Source organism: Macrobrachium rosenbergii, chromosome 53 (assembly GCF_040412425.1).
Source record: "Macrobrachium rosenbergii isolate ZJJX-2024 chromosome 53, ASM4041242v1, whole genome shotgun sequence".
Taxonomy (NCBI): domain Eukaryota; kingdom Metazoa; phylum Arthropoda; class Malacostraca; order Decapoda; family Palaemonidae; genus Macrobrachium; species Macrobrachium rosenbergii.
In genome coordinates this window covers 38,278,747-38,295,764 of record NC_089793.1, presented here as the reverse complement: position 1 = coordinate 38,295,764, position 17,018 = coordinate 38,278,747, and positions in this window count along the sequence as shown.

Sequence of the window (17,018 nt, the reverse complement as noted above, 5' to 3'; positions counted from 1 at the left end):
GCTTAAAAGAAAAGGTCATCCATTTTCTTAGTGATGTAGAATAGGTCATCCACTTTTCAATGCTTTATGCAAGTGATTATTCACTTTTTTAGTGATTTATGGATAAGGTTCTACATTTCTCTAATGTTTCCGGAAGTATTTAACCATATTTCCAACAATTTAAAATTAAGCCATCAACTTTTCCTCGTTTTATAGAACAAGTAATCTATTTTTCAATGACTGATCAAAGAGTTCAAACATGTTTTCTGATATTTTAAATGAAAGCTCAACAGTTTCTAACTTTTTCTTTTGAAGAGGACTTCCATACTTTTCCTATGGTTCTTTCAAAGTCATTATATCCTCCAAAATGTTCGAGGAGATAATAATTGTTGTCCATTGTATGATGGATGGATTATGGCATTCCATTCTTCCTAATATTAAGTGGATTTACAGAGCAATAAGGATTTTCCACTTTCTTAGACGTGTGATTTTTATCGCCATCCAATTCAGTAGTATTCAAAAGGTAGATCTTATAAACTGATTTCATTAAAACAAATTCGTGAACCTTAGAGAGAGAGAGAGAGAGAGAGAGAGAGAGAGAGAGAGAGAGAGAGAGAGAGAGAATTGCTGTATCAGTAAATGTCACTGTTGCAGGCAGAAAATGGACAAATAAGAAAGGAAGGGATGGAGGTGACTGGGAAATTTTAAACAGGATAGCATTTAAAGAAAGGTGATACATAATGAGAGAATTTAGAACCTCAAATGATGACTATAGACCCATAGAAATCTACCTTATCTGTAATATGTGTACGAGGTTATCCATACATTATATGGAAGGTTTTATCCAATTATTTCCTTTAGTAAAAAGGATGTCTCTTTATTTTTTTATGTTTATTATATTTCACGGAGGTCTTCACCCATTTCTGGTAAATATCTCGCGCTAGAAGTCATCTTCCTTGGAAAAGTTCAGATTTTCTACAATTTTTTGTTATGGAAGAGACCATCCGATTTTTTAGTTTTTTCTACGTGAAAGGTAGTTTTGGTTTCTAGAGCTTTAAGAAAACGGTTACCAATCTTCGAATTGTTTTATAAAAGGAGCCATATATTTCACTAGCGATCCATGGAAGAGGTCATCCACTTTCCTAATACTTTATAGAAGAGATCGCCATTTCCTCATGCATCATATTAGAGGTCATCCATTTTTCTAGTATTTTATAAAATGGGTCAGTCATATCCTAGCGTTTTATAGAAAAATTCGTTTCTTTTTTATAATGTTCTATAGAAGTCTTTCATTTTCCATTACTTTATATAGGATTTCACCCATTCCCTGGTGTTTCATTAGAAGAGGTCATCCATTTAATCAAATATTCTAAGGAATCTTTTCTGGGAGGGGTCATCCATTATTTAGTGGCATAAAAGTCACACACGATGAAAATTAATTTTTCATCGTTTTATGAAAAAAACACTTTTTCCCCAGTGTTTCGTAGACCAAATACATTTATTCCATCAACTTACGAAATTTATCTTTCCCTTCATACAACAGTTCTATACTATTTTTATTTCATTCAATCAATGTTACGCAAGTGGCCCTTATAAATCGATTCTGTTCTGTAAAAAAATTCAAAACATGATACAACAGATTTCAGAGAGAGAGAGAGAGAGAGAGAGAGAGAGAGAGAGAGAGAGAGAGAGAGAGAGAGAGAAGAAGCCGCCATTTTCTATCCCTCGTGTATTGGATGTATTGATCTAGAATATGAACTAGTATTACTGGAATATATATATTGTCTTACAAGGAGTAAAATACATTTATTTTAAAAGTATTTTTATCCTAATGATGATTCACTTCAAAGTATCTACCCAGAGGCAATCTGATGATAGAAAAAATCTTCTTAAGAGTACAATAATTATCTACCGAGGAGCAGTCTGATGACATATCTAAATAACCTACAGAATTAAATTAATAATGATCAATCAAAGTAAAGACAATGTAATTAATAATGGTCAATCAAAGTAAAGACAATGTGAATAGTTACATGGAACAAATATCTAAGATCCATACGAGAACTATGTCCAATATGTTCTCATCACCTACAAGACCTACCCATTCCCCCATAAAAACCATCGCTCAAAAATACCTTTTACCTGCGATTTTCATACATAAGACTGATGGCCAAAATATGATTAATGAAGGAGGTATTCACTTAAAATTGAGATAGATACAAGGATGAGTAAAAAAATTTTAAAAAATCTAGGTCTGGTGGACATGAGCATACTACCAAAATCGAAATCAAAGTTTATGAAAACATTTAGGGAAAATAAAGTTGAAAAACCAGTAAATACAATTTAGGAATTTGACCTATCAATTGACTTGGGCAAAGTTATGTATCATGAATCATTACATCAACTCACGAAAAGGTCTGACTGTCATTCCACTGCAGTAACTGGTTACCCCAAATATTCGAAGTACAGTGCCATTTCAAACCCAATAATTTCCAGAAGGTAATGCTTTAGTCAGAAGAAAAAGCTACGTATCAATGAGGCGTTTTTGGTAGAAAGCAAGCAGATTACACGAGAGAGAGAGAGAGAGAGAGAGAGAGAGAGAGAGAGAGAGAGAGAGAGAGAGAGAGAGAGAGAGAGAGAGAGAGAGAGAGTAAATGAAATATCTCAAGTACATTTTATTCCTTAAAAAGGCGCACCATTTTGTATCTGAAGTAGAAGCCGTCATTTTCTACCACTCGTGCATTGGATATATTGATCTAGAATATGAATCATTATTACTGGAATATAAATGTTGCCTTACAAAGAGTAAATACATTTATTTCTAAAGTATTATCTATTCAAATGATGCTTTATTTCTAATTCTCTACCTAGAAGCAATCTGATGATAGAATATATATTTTTAGAGTATTCTAATTATCCTAGGAGAGATCTAATGGCAGATACTTATTCATTAAATAAACGGTCGATCAAAATAAACACAATGCGTATAGTTACACAAAACCAAATATCTGAGATCCGTACGAGAACTATGCCCAGTAAGTTTCCATCATCTACAAGACGTATCCAGTCCCCCCCTCCCCACACCCAATAAAACTCATCGTTTAAAAATACCGCCTGCCTTGCGATTTTCATATACACGATTGACAGACAAAATATGACTCATGAAATGGCCATTCACTTATGAGCCGAGATGGATACTAGGATGACATTCAACAAGATAAAAAAAAAATAAATCTGAGTCTGGTGAATACTACTGTACCATCAAAATCTAATTAAAGTTCATGACCCATCAAATGACTTGAACAAGGTTAAGAGACACGAATCACTAAAACAACCCACGAAAATATCTAATGGTGTTTCTATGGCATCAGTGGTTCCTTAAATACATCTCCATAATGGAAAACAGAGTAGCACGAAATTTTGCTATAGTGCCATTTCAATCCCAATAATTTCCCGAAGTTAACGCCTTAGTCAGAAGAAATAAGATATTACTGAAGACGTTTTGCTCTAAACAAAGCAGATTAAACGAGAGAGAGAGAGAGAGAGAGAGAGAGAGAGAGAGAGAGAGAGAGAGAGAGAGAGAGAGAGAGAGAGTATAGTGTCATACAAATGAAAATCACTCTTATAGCGAGAAAGATGGATGAATAAGAGAGTTATGGATAGAGGTTTTAGGTATCTTTTAAACAGTTTATTACTTACATAGATATGGCAACATGAAAAATTTATTATCATATGGAGGGAGTCATATATACTGTATATATGGTAGGTGTCATTCAATCATTACTAGTGCATTAAGGCATAGTAGTTTTGGAAGAAGTCATCCATTTTGAGCAATTTGGCATAGGAGAGGCATTTTTTTCCATTAATTTATGAAAGGCATGTAATTTTTGGTCATTTTGTCTATTGTGATTTTTTTCTCAGTGTTTTCAAGAAAATTCTGTTTAGTACAGGTCATCCATTTTCCAATATTATAAGCAAAAGATCCTTCACTTTTCAGGTAAGATAATGAAGCAGTCCTACGTTTTTCTAATGTTTCCGGAAGCATCCATCCAAATATAAAATATAAAACAGGTTTTATATTTTTCTGGTATTTTAAGAGAAAGCCCATACATTTTTTTCTTACTATTACCTTGAGAAGGCCTTCTATATTGCCTATTATTTTGTGAAAGAGGTAATTTTATTTTCAAAAAATTTCGTGAAAATAATAACTTCTGTTTATTATTGCATGGATCATGCCGTTCCTTCCTTCCTAGTGTAAGTGGAACTGCATTCAACGTATTTTTCCATTCTCTTTTAAGCAAAGGTCACAGTTGAGAGAGAGAGAGAGAGAGAGAGAGAGAGAGAGAGGTGGGGATTTGGCCAGGGAAGACGCACCATTTTGTATCTGCAGGAGCCACCATTTTCTACCCCTCTCGCATTGGATGTATTGATCTACAATACAATCCAGCAACAGTTCAATATACACATAATAACACAATGATTAAAGAACAGTTAATTTTCAAATATATTTCTTTTTCAAGTATTTTTGTCTAAATAATGATTCTGTCCTGTCTACCAATCCACTAACAGTCTGATAACTGAATATATCGACATGAACCTACAGTGAAAACGATAGGTTTAGATTCTTTTTTTAGAGTACAAATAATCTATCAAGAAGAATACACTTGAAATAGTTCTATAGGACCAAATATCTATGATCCATACGGGACCTCTGCCCAATAACTTTAGCCCTCTAAGAGTCCCACCCATCCCGCAGTAAAAACCATCGCTCAAAATTTTCATCTACTGGCGATTTTTTATCAAGAAGGGTCCATTCACTTGAAAGTTGAAATGGATCCTCGGATGATATTAAAAATAATTCTAAGAGAGATCTACGTCTGGTAGATATTACTATGCTACCAAAAACTACATAAAAAATTATGAGAAAATCAGAAAAACGCAGAAGAAAAAGCAATGCATCAGTAGATTTCTATTAATTTGCCAGCAAAGACAAATCTAACATGCGCAATTCCATACAAGAACCTACAAAAATGTGTTATTGCCTTCCTATGGCAGCAACTGGTTCATCCAAATATTTCATGACCATGGAAAAAGGTACATGAAGCCAAGCTGAAATGACATTTCATTCCCAAAAATTTCCAGATATCAATGCTTTGGTCACAAGAAAATAATAGATTAATAAGAGAAAGAGAGAGAGAGAGAGAGAGAGAGAGAGAGAGAGAGAGAGAGAGAGAGAGAGAGAGAGAGAGAGAGAGAGTAGGTATACAGATACACTAAAGAATATTGCTCGAGTAAGGAAATAGGGTGATTAGTTATATTGCTATACCAAAGAAGACAAAATTTTATAAGAGTAGCTGGATGGATAAATACAGGGAGGGATGCAGGTGACCAATTATCTTTATACAGATCACTTATATGAGATTGCTTATGAGAAAATATGCACAATGTCACACGAGATTATAAGGCCTTGGAATCCACCTTATCCGTATCATTCAAAGGGAGTCATCCAATTGCTGCCAATGTTTGAAGGAAGAGGTCACAGTATTTCAAGTGCTGAGGAAAAAGAAGTCACTCATTTCCGGAAATTTTTCATTTTAGAGGTCACCTTTTTAGGTAAAAGTCATCAAATTTTAGACAATTTCCTTATTGATAGAGCCATCCAATTTCTGGCAGTTTTACTCTGTTAAAGGCACAGCAGTCTATTTTTCAGTAATTTATGAAATAAGTCATACATTTTACAGGTGATCTTAAGAGAGGGTCCGTCCAGATTTCCCAGTGTTTTGTAGAGGTCATTCATATTTCAAGTTTTTTTTTTTTTTGTTATAAGAGGTCCTTCATGTTTCTATGGATGTATGGAAGTGGTCCTCCATTTTCAAAAGTTTTCGGAAGAGTCCAAGCATTTTCCAGTACCTTATGCATGAAGTCATGAATTTACCCCTAGTTTTAGTGGTTTAAAACGGAGTTAATCTTTTCTAGTGTTTTAAAGAAAGCTCATAGAATTTACATTTCTTTCTTTCTCTTGTTGAAGAGGACTTCCATATTTCCCACTTATTACAGAAGTCACTCTGTTCTCCCAAAAACTTCTGGTGTTAATCAACGTTGCCCAGTGTTTCTTGGACCACTTCCTTCCTTCCTCCCTAATTTTACTTGGAAGCACGAATAATGCATTTTTTCAAATGTTGTATGGGAGTTGTCACCTTTTCTGATTTTTCGTAGACGTGAAACTTTTCATCGTTAGTCAATTTAGGGCAGGGAATACGCACGATTTTGAACCTGAAGAAGGAGCTGCCATTTTCTACCTTTCTTGCGCTGAATTCATTCAACTGGAATGCAATCCGGCATCCCTTATATTAATTTCAATGCTATGATTAAAAACACATTTACTTTCAGAGTATTTTTATCTTGATGCTGACTCCATTCTACTCATCTAGCTATGAGAGGCCCAAATTAATAAAAGAACCCATAAAAAGGTCTAATTGTCTTCCCATGGCAGCAACTGATTCCTAGAAGTTAATTTTTAGTCAGAAGAATTAACGTTAATGAAAGGCTTTCTTCTCAAAGGAAGGCGCAATTTGAGAAGAGAGAGAACCCTCTCTCTCTCTCTTGTCTCTCTCATCTCTAACTCTGGCTCTCTCTTAATTTCTAGTCTAATTGGCTTTCTTTGAGAAGGAAGCATTAATGTTAATTCTTCTGACTAAAAATTAACTTCTCGGAATCAGTTGCTGCCATGGGAAGATACGAAAATAATACCACTTATGCTGTGAAGGAGAAAGAGGTGATTAGGTATCTTTTCAGAAGAATACAATATTACATATAGAGATATTGTACATAAGGAAATAATTTAGTCTGGCAAAAGTGATTAATAAAACCTAAGAAATACAGCTTATCTACAATTTTTGGAGGGGGTCATCCATGATAAACATGGCACGAGTCATTCAGGTATTGCCAGTGCTCTAAGGAAGAGCTTCTAGTTTTTCCCTCTTTTTTTTTTTTTGTTATAGAAGTCACCAATTTTGGGGCATTTTTCATGTTATATTTTATTTTTTCTGGAAGAGGCCATCGATTTTTTGACAATTCCTTTATAAAACAGACCATCCATTTTCGGGTAGTTTTTTCTGTGTTAAGGTTTTTCAATTATCTTATGGAAAAGGCCATACATCTTACCAGTACATTAGAGGCAAGGTCCTCCATTTTTCAGCGTTGATGCAAAACATCCTTCAATTTTCCATTAATTTATAGAAGAGAGCCTTCACTTTTCCAATGTTTTCAGAAGAATCCACCCATTTACCAATGACTTATCCATGAAGTTATCAATTACAATCCTTGGTGAGGATTTTAATATAAAGCAGTTATATATGTCTTTATGTGCAAGGCAGGCCTCCTCAACAAAATTTAGATTATATTATACATATAAAGTATATGTAAGTATTGATACTATATTTGAACAAATATGATTACATAAATATATATTTTAGATATTTTTATATGAATTTTTTTTAAACTTACTTGTTTTTAGGTTTCTATTCAAATTTATTACGGCGTCAATAGGCTAGATGTTTTGACGCCAGTTTTAATAGACATAATCAATCAATCAATCTCACTCTCGTTTCAAGGAAGAGGTCACAGTTTTTCAATGACTACAGAAGAGCTCAGCAATCTTTTCTGACGTTTTAGAGGAAAGCTCATTTTAACTCTCTTTTTAAAAGTTTTTTGAAGAGTGCTTCCATATTTTCCATTGTTATTGAAAGAGGTCATTATATTCTCCCAAAATTATGTGGAAGTAATAAAATTTGATTAGGGTTTCATGGATTATATCATCCCTTTCTTCCTATTACAAGACCCAGAGAGAGAGAGAGAGAGAGAGAGAGAGAGAGAGAGAGAGAGAGAGAGAGAGAGAGAGAGAGAGAGAGAGAGTGAGTGTCTCGGGCAGGGAAGGAGCAGCACCTCATATCTACAGAAGGATCAGCCATTTTCTATCCCTCTTCCATTGGATGTATTGATCTGGAATACAACCCAGCATCACTGGATATACATATTTGCAAAACAATAATTAAAATTCATTTATTCTGAAAAGTATCTTATGGTAATGATGATTCTTTCCTAATTAAGTTTTCACAAGCTGTCTGATGGGAAATATTTAAACACCTATATCATCAACTCAATCAACGATGAATTTGATAACTGGAATTTGATATCTGCCGGTTCTTTTTTAAGTGCTAATAGTCTATCAAAATACATCTAAACTATGTCTATATGACCAGAGATTTAAGTTCCATATGAGAACTAAGCATAATAACTTTTTACCATCTACAGGACCTACCCATACCTCAAAAAACAACTTTCAAAAATACCGTGTACTGGCGATTTTTATAATGACCCTTGAGAGTTGACATGGATCCTGAGGTAATATTTAAAAACTTCAAATAGAAATATAGAAATGGTGTTTAGTATTTTTCCCAAAACTAAATCGCAATTTATGAGGGCAGAGACAGAGAAAGAGAGTGGAATGGAAAACTAGTAGGTATTTAATCATATCAATAAAACCATTCGTGTGGAGTTAGACAGAAAGAGACAGAGAGGTGATTAGGTATATTGTTATATCAGTGAATACCATTCATGTAGGCAGAATGGGTGGATTATCTACTTTTTATACGGGGCATCAGTAAAAGATATCTGGTACGTACTGAGAAAATTTAGACTTGTCAATCATCTGATCATAAGGGCTAAGAAATTTAACTTATCTGATCTAGGTCTATTTCACAAGGAGAAAGTCATCCATGCGTTGTATGGAAGTTGTCATCCAAATACTGCTAATGTTTTAAGGAAGAGATTTCCGTTTTTCCAGTACTTTATGAAAAAGGTCGCATTTTTGGGTAATTTTCCTGTTACAGGTTATATGTTTTGAACGAGGTCATCAAACTTTGACAATTTCTTTATCTAAGAGGTAATACATTTATTCTGCGCAAATGGTTTACTACTTATCAAATGTTTTAAAAAAACGGTTACCAATCTTTTAAGTGTCTTATAGCAGGAGTCATCCATTTGACCAGTTTCATAGAAATTATCTACCAGTATTTTCCTGGTATTTTATACAATTGGTCATCCATTTCCCACTGCTTTATAGAAGAGGTCATCTTTTTTCTAGTACTTTACAAAAGAGGTCATCCATATTATCGTGTTTTACATAAGTAATCCAATTTCGGGTGCTTTATAGACCATTTTTTTATCATAAATGAGATCATCCTTTTTCTTATGATTTATAGAAGAAGCCATCCATTTTCCTAATACGTACTTTATGGATCTTCCATTTCCCTAGTATTTTATAGATGAGGTCAATGATTTTCCTGGTACTTTACAGAAGAAGGTCATCCATTTTCTCAATGCTCCAACCATTTTATAAAATTTATAATGGATGAAGTCGTTAACTTTCTCCAGCCTTTTCTGTTAGAGGTCATAAATTATTCAGTGACTTTTAATAGGCTCATCTACTTTTATGCGCTTTCGTTTTTAAAGACGCCTTCCACTTTTTCATTATTCTTCGAAAGAAAACATTACGTTTTCTCAAAATTTATTGTTAGAGATAATGAATTTTTCCATTACTTATTGAACGTATCATTCATTTCTGCCAAATATTTGGAATGTATCATTCATTTCTTCCAAATATTACTTGGACATATATGCAATAAATTTTCCCATCGACCGACGGAAGTAGGCATGCTATTCCTCGAACAATGTCTATTATTTTTTATATAATTCAGTCAAAGTGGCAAGAAAATGTCAAAATAAGGTGCAATGAGAGAGAGAGAGAGAGAGAGAGAGAGAGAGAGAGAGAGAGAGAGAGAGAGAGAGAGAGAGAGAGAGAATGAATATCCATGAAATGCTTCAAGTACAGTCAATTCCTTATTAGTTTGGTCAGATAAGAAGCACCATTTTGTATCGGGGGCGGGGGCTGGGGGAGCGCTACCCCTCCTGCACTGAATGTATTGATCAGAAATATGATCCAGCTTCACTGAATATGCACACTGGCATAAAGTAATCAAAATACATTTATTTTTTTAGAGTATTTTGATCTTAATAAGGATCAAATTCTAATGATCTACCTACGAGCAAACTAATAAAAGAACATGTAAATAATCCTGAAACAGCAAATCACAAGTGTTCTCTCAAAATGAATACACTTCAAATAATTCTATAGGACCCAAGGTGTCAGATTCATGAGACCTATGGAATGGAGTATAGAGCTTAGGTCAAAGGCCAAGCACTGGACCAATGAAATCATTCACCGCTAAAAAGGAAATTGAGAGTGGGTAGGTTTGAAAGGTGTAACAGGAGGTAAACCTCGTAGTTGCACTATGTAATCGTTGTTAAGAGAGGGTGGATAGCAAGATGGAAGAAAGATATGAATGGAGGTACAGTAAAAGGAAAGAAAGGGGTTCCAGCTAGACCCGAAGGGACGATGCAAAGGACCTTTAGTAATGCCTGCAGAGTACCCCATGAGATGCACTGATGGCACTACCCCTCTAGGGGAAGAGACCTATGACCAATAACTTCCGAACATTTGCAACACCTACCGATACCCAAGTAAAAGTTTAAAAGCGATTGTTATGAAGACGGTCCCATTCATCTGAAAAGTGAAATGGATCCTCGGATGATATCTATCTCTTAGGTATGGTGAAAATCAACGTGTTTTAAGAGAAAGGTCATCCATTTTTATTCACTTTTTACCGAAGAGGCCTTTCATACTTCTTGTTTTTAGGAGGTTATCTTATTCCCCTAAAAGTTTATGGAGATAAAAAATGTTGTCAACTGTTTTCTCGACCATATCGCCCATTCTTTCAAATATTACATGGCAGAACAGGTAATGTCTGTTTTCCATTGTCTTAAAGTATTTTTTTTTTTTTGTGGAGATAATAAATCAACAAATGACAAAATACATTTATCCATAGTCTCATGTATGTGATCATCCATTTTCTTCCACAAAGCGCAGACATTTGCGGTCTTTCTATTCTTCCTAGTGATATTTTATAGTTTTTCAATTCAATCAATTCCTTAGAAGGGGTTCATACAAATTGCTTCAATTTTTCAAAAAAAAAAAAAAAAATCACAACGTTAATTAGTACTGATAGACAGATCTAGAGACAAAGAAAAGTGAGCAACTATGAAACGCTGTAAGTAAATTTTATTCCTCAATAATCTGGACAGGTAATGCCCACCATTTTATATTTGAAGAAGGATCTTCCATTTCTCCTTTTGCATTGGGTGTGCTGATCTGGAAAACAATCCAGCGTCACTGGAATATACACACTTTAATACACTTTAACGAGTATTTTTATCTTAATGAGGATTCAGCTCAATTATCTACCTGCATGCAGTCTGATGCAAAAAATATCTAAATAAACCTATAGCATTTAATTGATGAAAGATGAATTTGATATTTTTGGATTGTTCCTTTCTTCTAAGACCCTTACAAGAATTATATCCCATAGCAGTAACTTTTGACCATCTACAAGGCCTCATGAAAGCCCAATATAGGTCATTCTTCAAAAATGCCATCTACCAACTATGATTCACAAACAGTCCATTCACTTGAAAGTTGAAGTGGATCCTGGGTGATATTAAAAAATTCAGAAAAAATCAAGATCTGGCGGATACTACTGGGCAACCAAAATCTACAACAAAAATTTTGAGAATTTTTTTAAAATAAAGATGAAAAAGCAGTCATTGCAAATGAGTAAATTATTGAACAATCACCTAACTTGGACAATTTTAAGCGAAGCCAATCGATAAAAGAACCTAAGACCAGGTCTAACTGTCTGCCCACTGCAGCAATAGGCTCCTCTAAATGTTTTCGTATCACAGGAAACAAAAGGGCACTAAACAGAGCTGAGAAAACATTTTAATCTCAGTAATTTAGAAAAGTCAATACTTTAATAAGAGGAAAGATTTTTTTAGCTCAAAGAAAGCAATTTTTAGGAAAGCACATCATTTGTCTAAGGCAAGGCAGAAAAATACAAAGAGGTCGATGATTAGGTGTATTGCCATACCAATAGCTATCACTATTATAGAAAGAAAGATGGAAGAATAACAGGAGGATGGATGGAGGTGAGTAGTTATCATTCAAACAGGAAATTACTTAGAGAGATAGTGCACAAGTGAGAATATTTAGTCATTGTCAAACATACTCATAAAGCTTAGGAATCTAGTTTCTCTGTATGATATGGAAGTCGCCACCCATGTATCATAAGGCAGGTGTCATTCCATTATTGTCATTGCTTAACGGAAGAGGGAATAGTTTCTCCAGTGATTTACGGAAAAGGTCAACAATTTCGGGACGATTTTCCTTGGCAGAGGTCATCTTTTTTGGAAGAGGTCATCCAATTTTTGGCAGTTTCTTTACGGAAGAACCATTCAATTATTGTTAGTTTTTAAAGTAGAAGATAGTCTATTTTTTCCTCTGTTTTATGGAAAATGGCATAAATTTTATTTTACCATTACTTTTCAGAAAAGGCATCCATTTTCCTGGTCCTTAATATAAGCGGTCATCGCTTTTTTTTAATGTTTTCTGCAAGATATCCTTCGCTTTTCCAGTGTTTTATGGAAACGGTCCTTCGTTTCTCTAGTTTCTGGAAGAATTTAACCATTATGCATAGAGATATCAAATTTCCCCCTCGTTCCATGGAAGAGGCCATACATTTCTAATTGTTTAATAAAAGAGATTACACAGATTTTCTGTTGTAAAGAAAATGCTCACCCATTTTGACCATTTTTTCGAAGAACCTTTCCACATTTCCAGTCATTATTTCAAAGAGGTTATCAAATTCTCCCAAAATCTTCGCGAACAAAATAAATGCTGTCAGTTGTTTCATGGATTATATTGTACCAATCATACAAATATTACGTGGTGGTACAAGTAATATATTCTTACAAGTAATATATTCTTTTCCATTGTTTCATGGAACTAGTCATACATTTTTTCTAGTAAGCCCGGACATGACAGATCTTCTTTTCCTTTCCTAGTGACTTCTTGAAAGTTGTGCAATTTAGTCAACATTAAAGAGATGACGTATAATCGAACCCATTTTTGGAAAAAAAAAAAACTAAAATCATCAATCGGTTTTTAAAGAGAGAGAGAGAGAGAGAGAGAGAGAGAGAGAGAGAGAGAGAGAGAGAGAGAGAGAGAGAGAGAGAGAGAGAGAGGGCATTATAATGAGGGTTGGGTAAGGAAAACGCACCATTTTGTATCTGAAGAAGGATCGGCCATTTTGTATTCCTCTTGCATTGAATGTATTGATCTGGAATACAATCCATCATCACGAGAATTTGTACTTCTTAATGATGATTTCATTATCTGTCTGTCCACAAACTGTCTAAAAACAGCAAATAACCCTACAGGATTAATTTAATGTACTAAGACTTTGAGATGTTGAGAGTTTTTTTTTTACTCTCAAGTTTAGAGACCCAGAACAATAAAAGAACCCACGAAATAGTCTAACTGTATTCCCATGCAGCTAATATTTCTTCAGTATGGTAAAAAATGAGGCACTAAACAGAGCTGAAATGGCATTTAATCACAATAATTTTGAGAAGTTAGTGCCTTAGCCAGGAGAAAATAACATACTAATGAAAGGTTTTGTCCCAAAGAAAGCAGATTACGAGAGAGAGAGAGAGAGAGAGAGAGAAAGGGGGAATAAGTATTTAGTTATACTAAAGAATATCACTTGCGTTAAGTAAGACAAAGTAGGTGATGAGGTATACAGGTATACCAATGAATGTCACTCTTATAGGCAGGAAGATAAATAAGAAAAGGGAAATATCATTTGCCGATATTAAGCACGTGACGAAAACACTCAGCCTCCGTCAAATGCGTCTATGAAGTCTAAGAATTCGTAATTATAATTTATCTCATTATATGGAAGAAGTCCTCCATGCATTGCAAGTGGTTTTCGATAAAGGTCTTAGTTTTTCCCGTACGTTATGAAAGAAGTCAGGGTGGTTTTTCTTGGGAAAAATTTATGCCTTTATGCATACGACATTGGAAAATTGTTTTCTTCCGGGAACATTGAAAAAATGAGAGCTCTCCATAGATCAAGTGAAAAGTGAAGAATCTCTTGCATAAAAAAACATTACCTCTTCAATAAAACATTATGAACATGGACGGCCTTTTCTTTGGAGCAATGGGAAAATAGATGACCTTTTCTTTGAAGCATGGTAGTCTGGAGCCTATAAGGGAAAAAGCTGATTGGGGTCCGCATTTCACAGTAGAATTTGTTATCCAACTGATTCTACCTAATTTGAGGGTATTTAATCTAATTATGGTGGATAACATTTTCTATGTTTTGTTAATAACCTATTACAGCTAAATCCAAATTTTCAACATTTTGCATCCTGTGCCAAATTTATTAATGAACATTTTATTGGAATATAATGGGAAAACAGTGCACAAGGCCAATTAAACGAACCTAAATATCCTTTATGATAACTATACCGAAGTGCAATTTGATAGCAGAGCACATGGACTAGTATACCAGCTAAAGAATCTATTTTTGCTAGTAGCCTGCCATAACTAAATCAAAATGTTAAAAATTTCGCATCCTGCGTCCAGTCTACTAATGTACATTTTAATGGAATATAATGAGAAAACAGTGCACAAGGCCATTAAAACAAAGCTAAATATCCTTAATGAAAATTATAGTGACGTGCAATTTGGTAGCAAAGCGTATAGACTAGTACACTGGCTTAATCTATTTTTGCTAGTACTGCAGCCTCTTAAAGCTAAATCAAAATTTTCAACTTCACACGTATCTTATGCCCAAATAATTAACCAACATTTTAATAAAATATAATGGGGAAACAGTGCGCAAAACCAATAAAACAAGAATAAATATTCTTTATGATTATCAAAGTGAAGAAGTTGATAATAAAGCACATGGAATGTTAAACATGATTAAAAACCTACATTGATATGTAATGTGATAGCCAATCTTATAAACTATTAACTTGGCTTAAGTATCATGTATTGTCGCCTGCTTTTATGTTTGCCTTCAGCTATTATAATTAGCATCTAAACACATTCTAGAGAATTTACAGAAGCAAGTGCAAGGTATTGCACTGATAAACCGTGTAAAAAAATCAATAAAAAAATTAAGATAATATTCAATTGCAGTGTGATAGTAAAGTATATACACTATTAACCTGGAAAAGTATTCAGGCCTGTTAAATATATCTATCATATTTTCCATTCAGCTATTATCATTAGTACTGAAGCACTGTCCAGAGCATTTACACTAGCCAGTACAAGACATTTCTCTTTTTCGACAACCACATCTGCGTGTGACACACATGTCAGTACAACCGCATCTAATTAGATTTATACATGACTCAGGCACTGACTCAAGAGTTAATAAAATTGGTTTCATTTGACCCTTTACTAGCTTCTAGCCACATCCGTTGTGTTTGGAATTGTTGAATAAGGTTTTGTTGCTTTAAGCCATATTGAAGCCTGAAAATGCGCTCGCATGATGTGATGCCGTACAGCATCACTTGTTGGTGGAAGACGTTCTTGAGTGACTCCTGTAGAGAACAAAATAGCTCTTGCTTTATCTGTTGTCATAGCTTCAGTGCACTTGTACAGCAAACACACAGATCTCTCCAACTCGGCCAAAGATTCCTTTGATATGGAATCTTTTGTATGTCCAAACAAGAATGATGTGTCCGAACCAGTGACAGCATGGAATGACAGCAATCCCTTTGCTGTTTGCTCTGCTTGCAAATTCCACCTCTCTTTCACAGGGATATGCTTGGGTGCATTGCATGTTCCAGCTTTCATTATTACTTATTTTTTTTTTATTGTAACACTGTGTGCTACAAGGAGTAACATGACATCAGTATATCGAGACCATACAACAACTTTAGGTGACTTTGTGTGGACACAGTGCAAGATCATTCTGGTGTCAGCATCTTGATTACTTTTAAGATAGCCGAGATCTAATTCAGCATGACTGCAGAGAACATCATCAACCTTCAGAAGACCACCAGCAGTAACCACACACATGTTTTCTGGAGCATATTCAATCAGTTCCCGAGAAAGAAAATTAGCAAGATCAGCTTCATTCTTAAGGTCGCAGAAAAACCTATTCCACTCATGCAGACGTGGAACATCAGCATGTTCTACTAGTCGTCGGATTGGTTTGCTTTTATGTCTTTTGGAGTGTGTGCATTGCTTTATAGATTCCTGGTTATATCTGTCAAACACCACATCAATACGAGAAAAATGGTGACCATACTGAAAAATTCTAGCATTGAACAGTTTGAAGAAATCACCGAAGGCACCAGCCATAAGTTCGTGTGGATTATCGAAAGTTCTAACTAGTGCCTGGGCACCAGTGACCAAGGTAGAATCATTAGTTACATTAAGCTGATCAGAGCAAGGTAAATCCTTCAACAGTGCATCCATTAACAGACAAATCCTCTGACCACTTGTCAAATCTCCCCTTGTTTCTGCTATGGACAAAGGCACTGGTGACAACTCGTGCTTCAAGATTTCATCTAGGTCCACTCCTCTTTCAGCATCATAACAGATAATCAGCCTTTGCAGAACAGATCTATACACTTTTAAAGTTTTTCTTTTTTGGACAATCTGATTTTTTCACTTCTTAGGGCTTGGAAAATGTTGCCGGAACGGTCCTCTTCATTGAATTATTAAAATTTTTGTGTTGAGAAATATCCTCAGCTAGAAGTAATCTCTCTCTGATAAAAGATTGAAGCTGTTCCTGTCAAAGAATCTGTACATTCAATCGTGATTCCTCTACTTCTTCAGTCCCTTGCTAAAATGAGTGTTCACTGTATGGATATACTATATAGATACGACATTTAGTTTCGACAATATTCTTCCAATGCCAGCTGGAATGAAAATTCTACCCCTCAATCAGCCGCTATTTTGTTTTGGCTCTCACGGGTTAAAAACAAAAAAAAGAGAATATTATCAAGCAGATTTAATTTCAGCACCCTCAAATTAGGTAAAACAGCCGAATAACAACTTC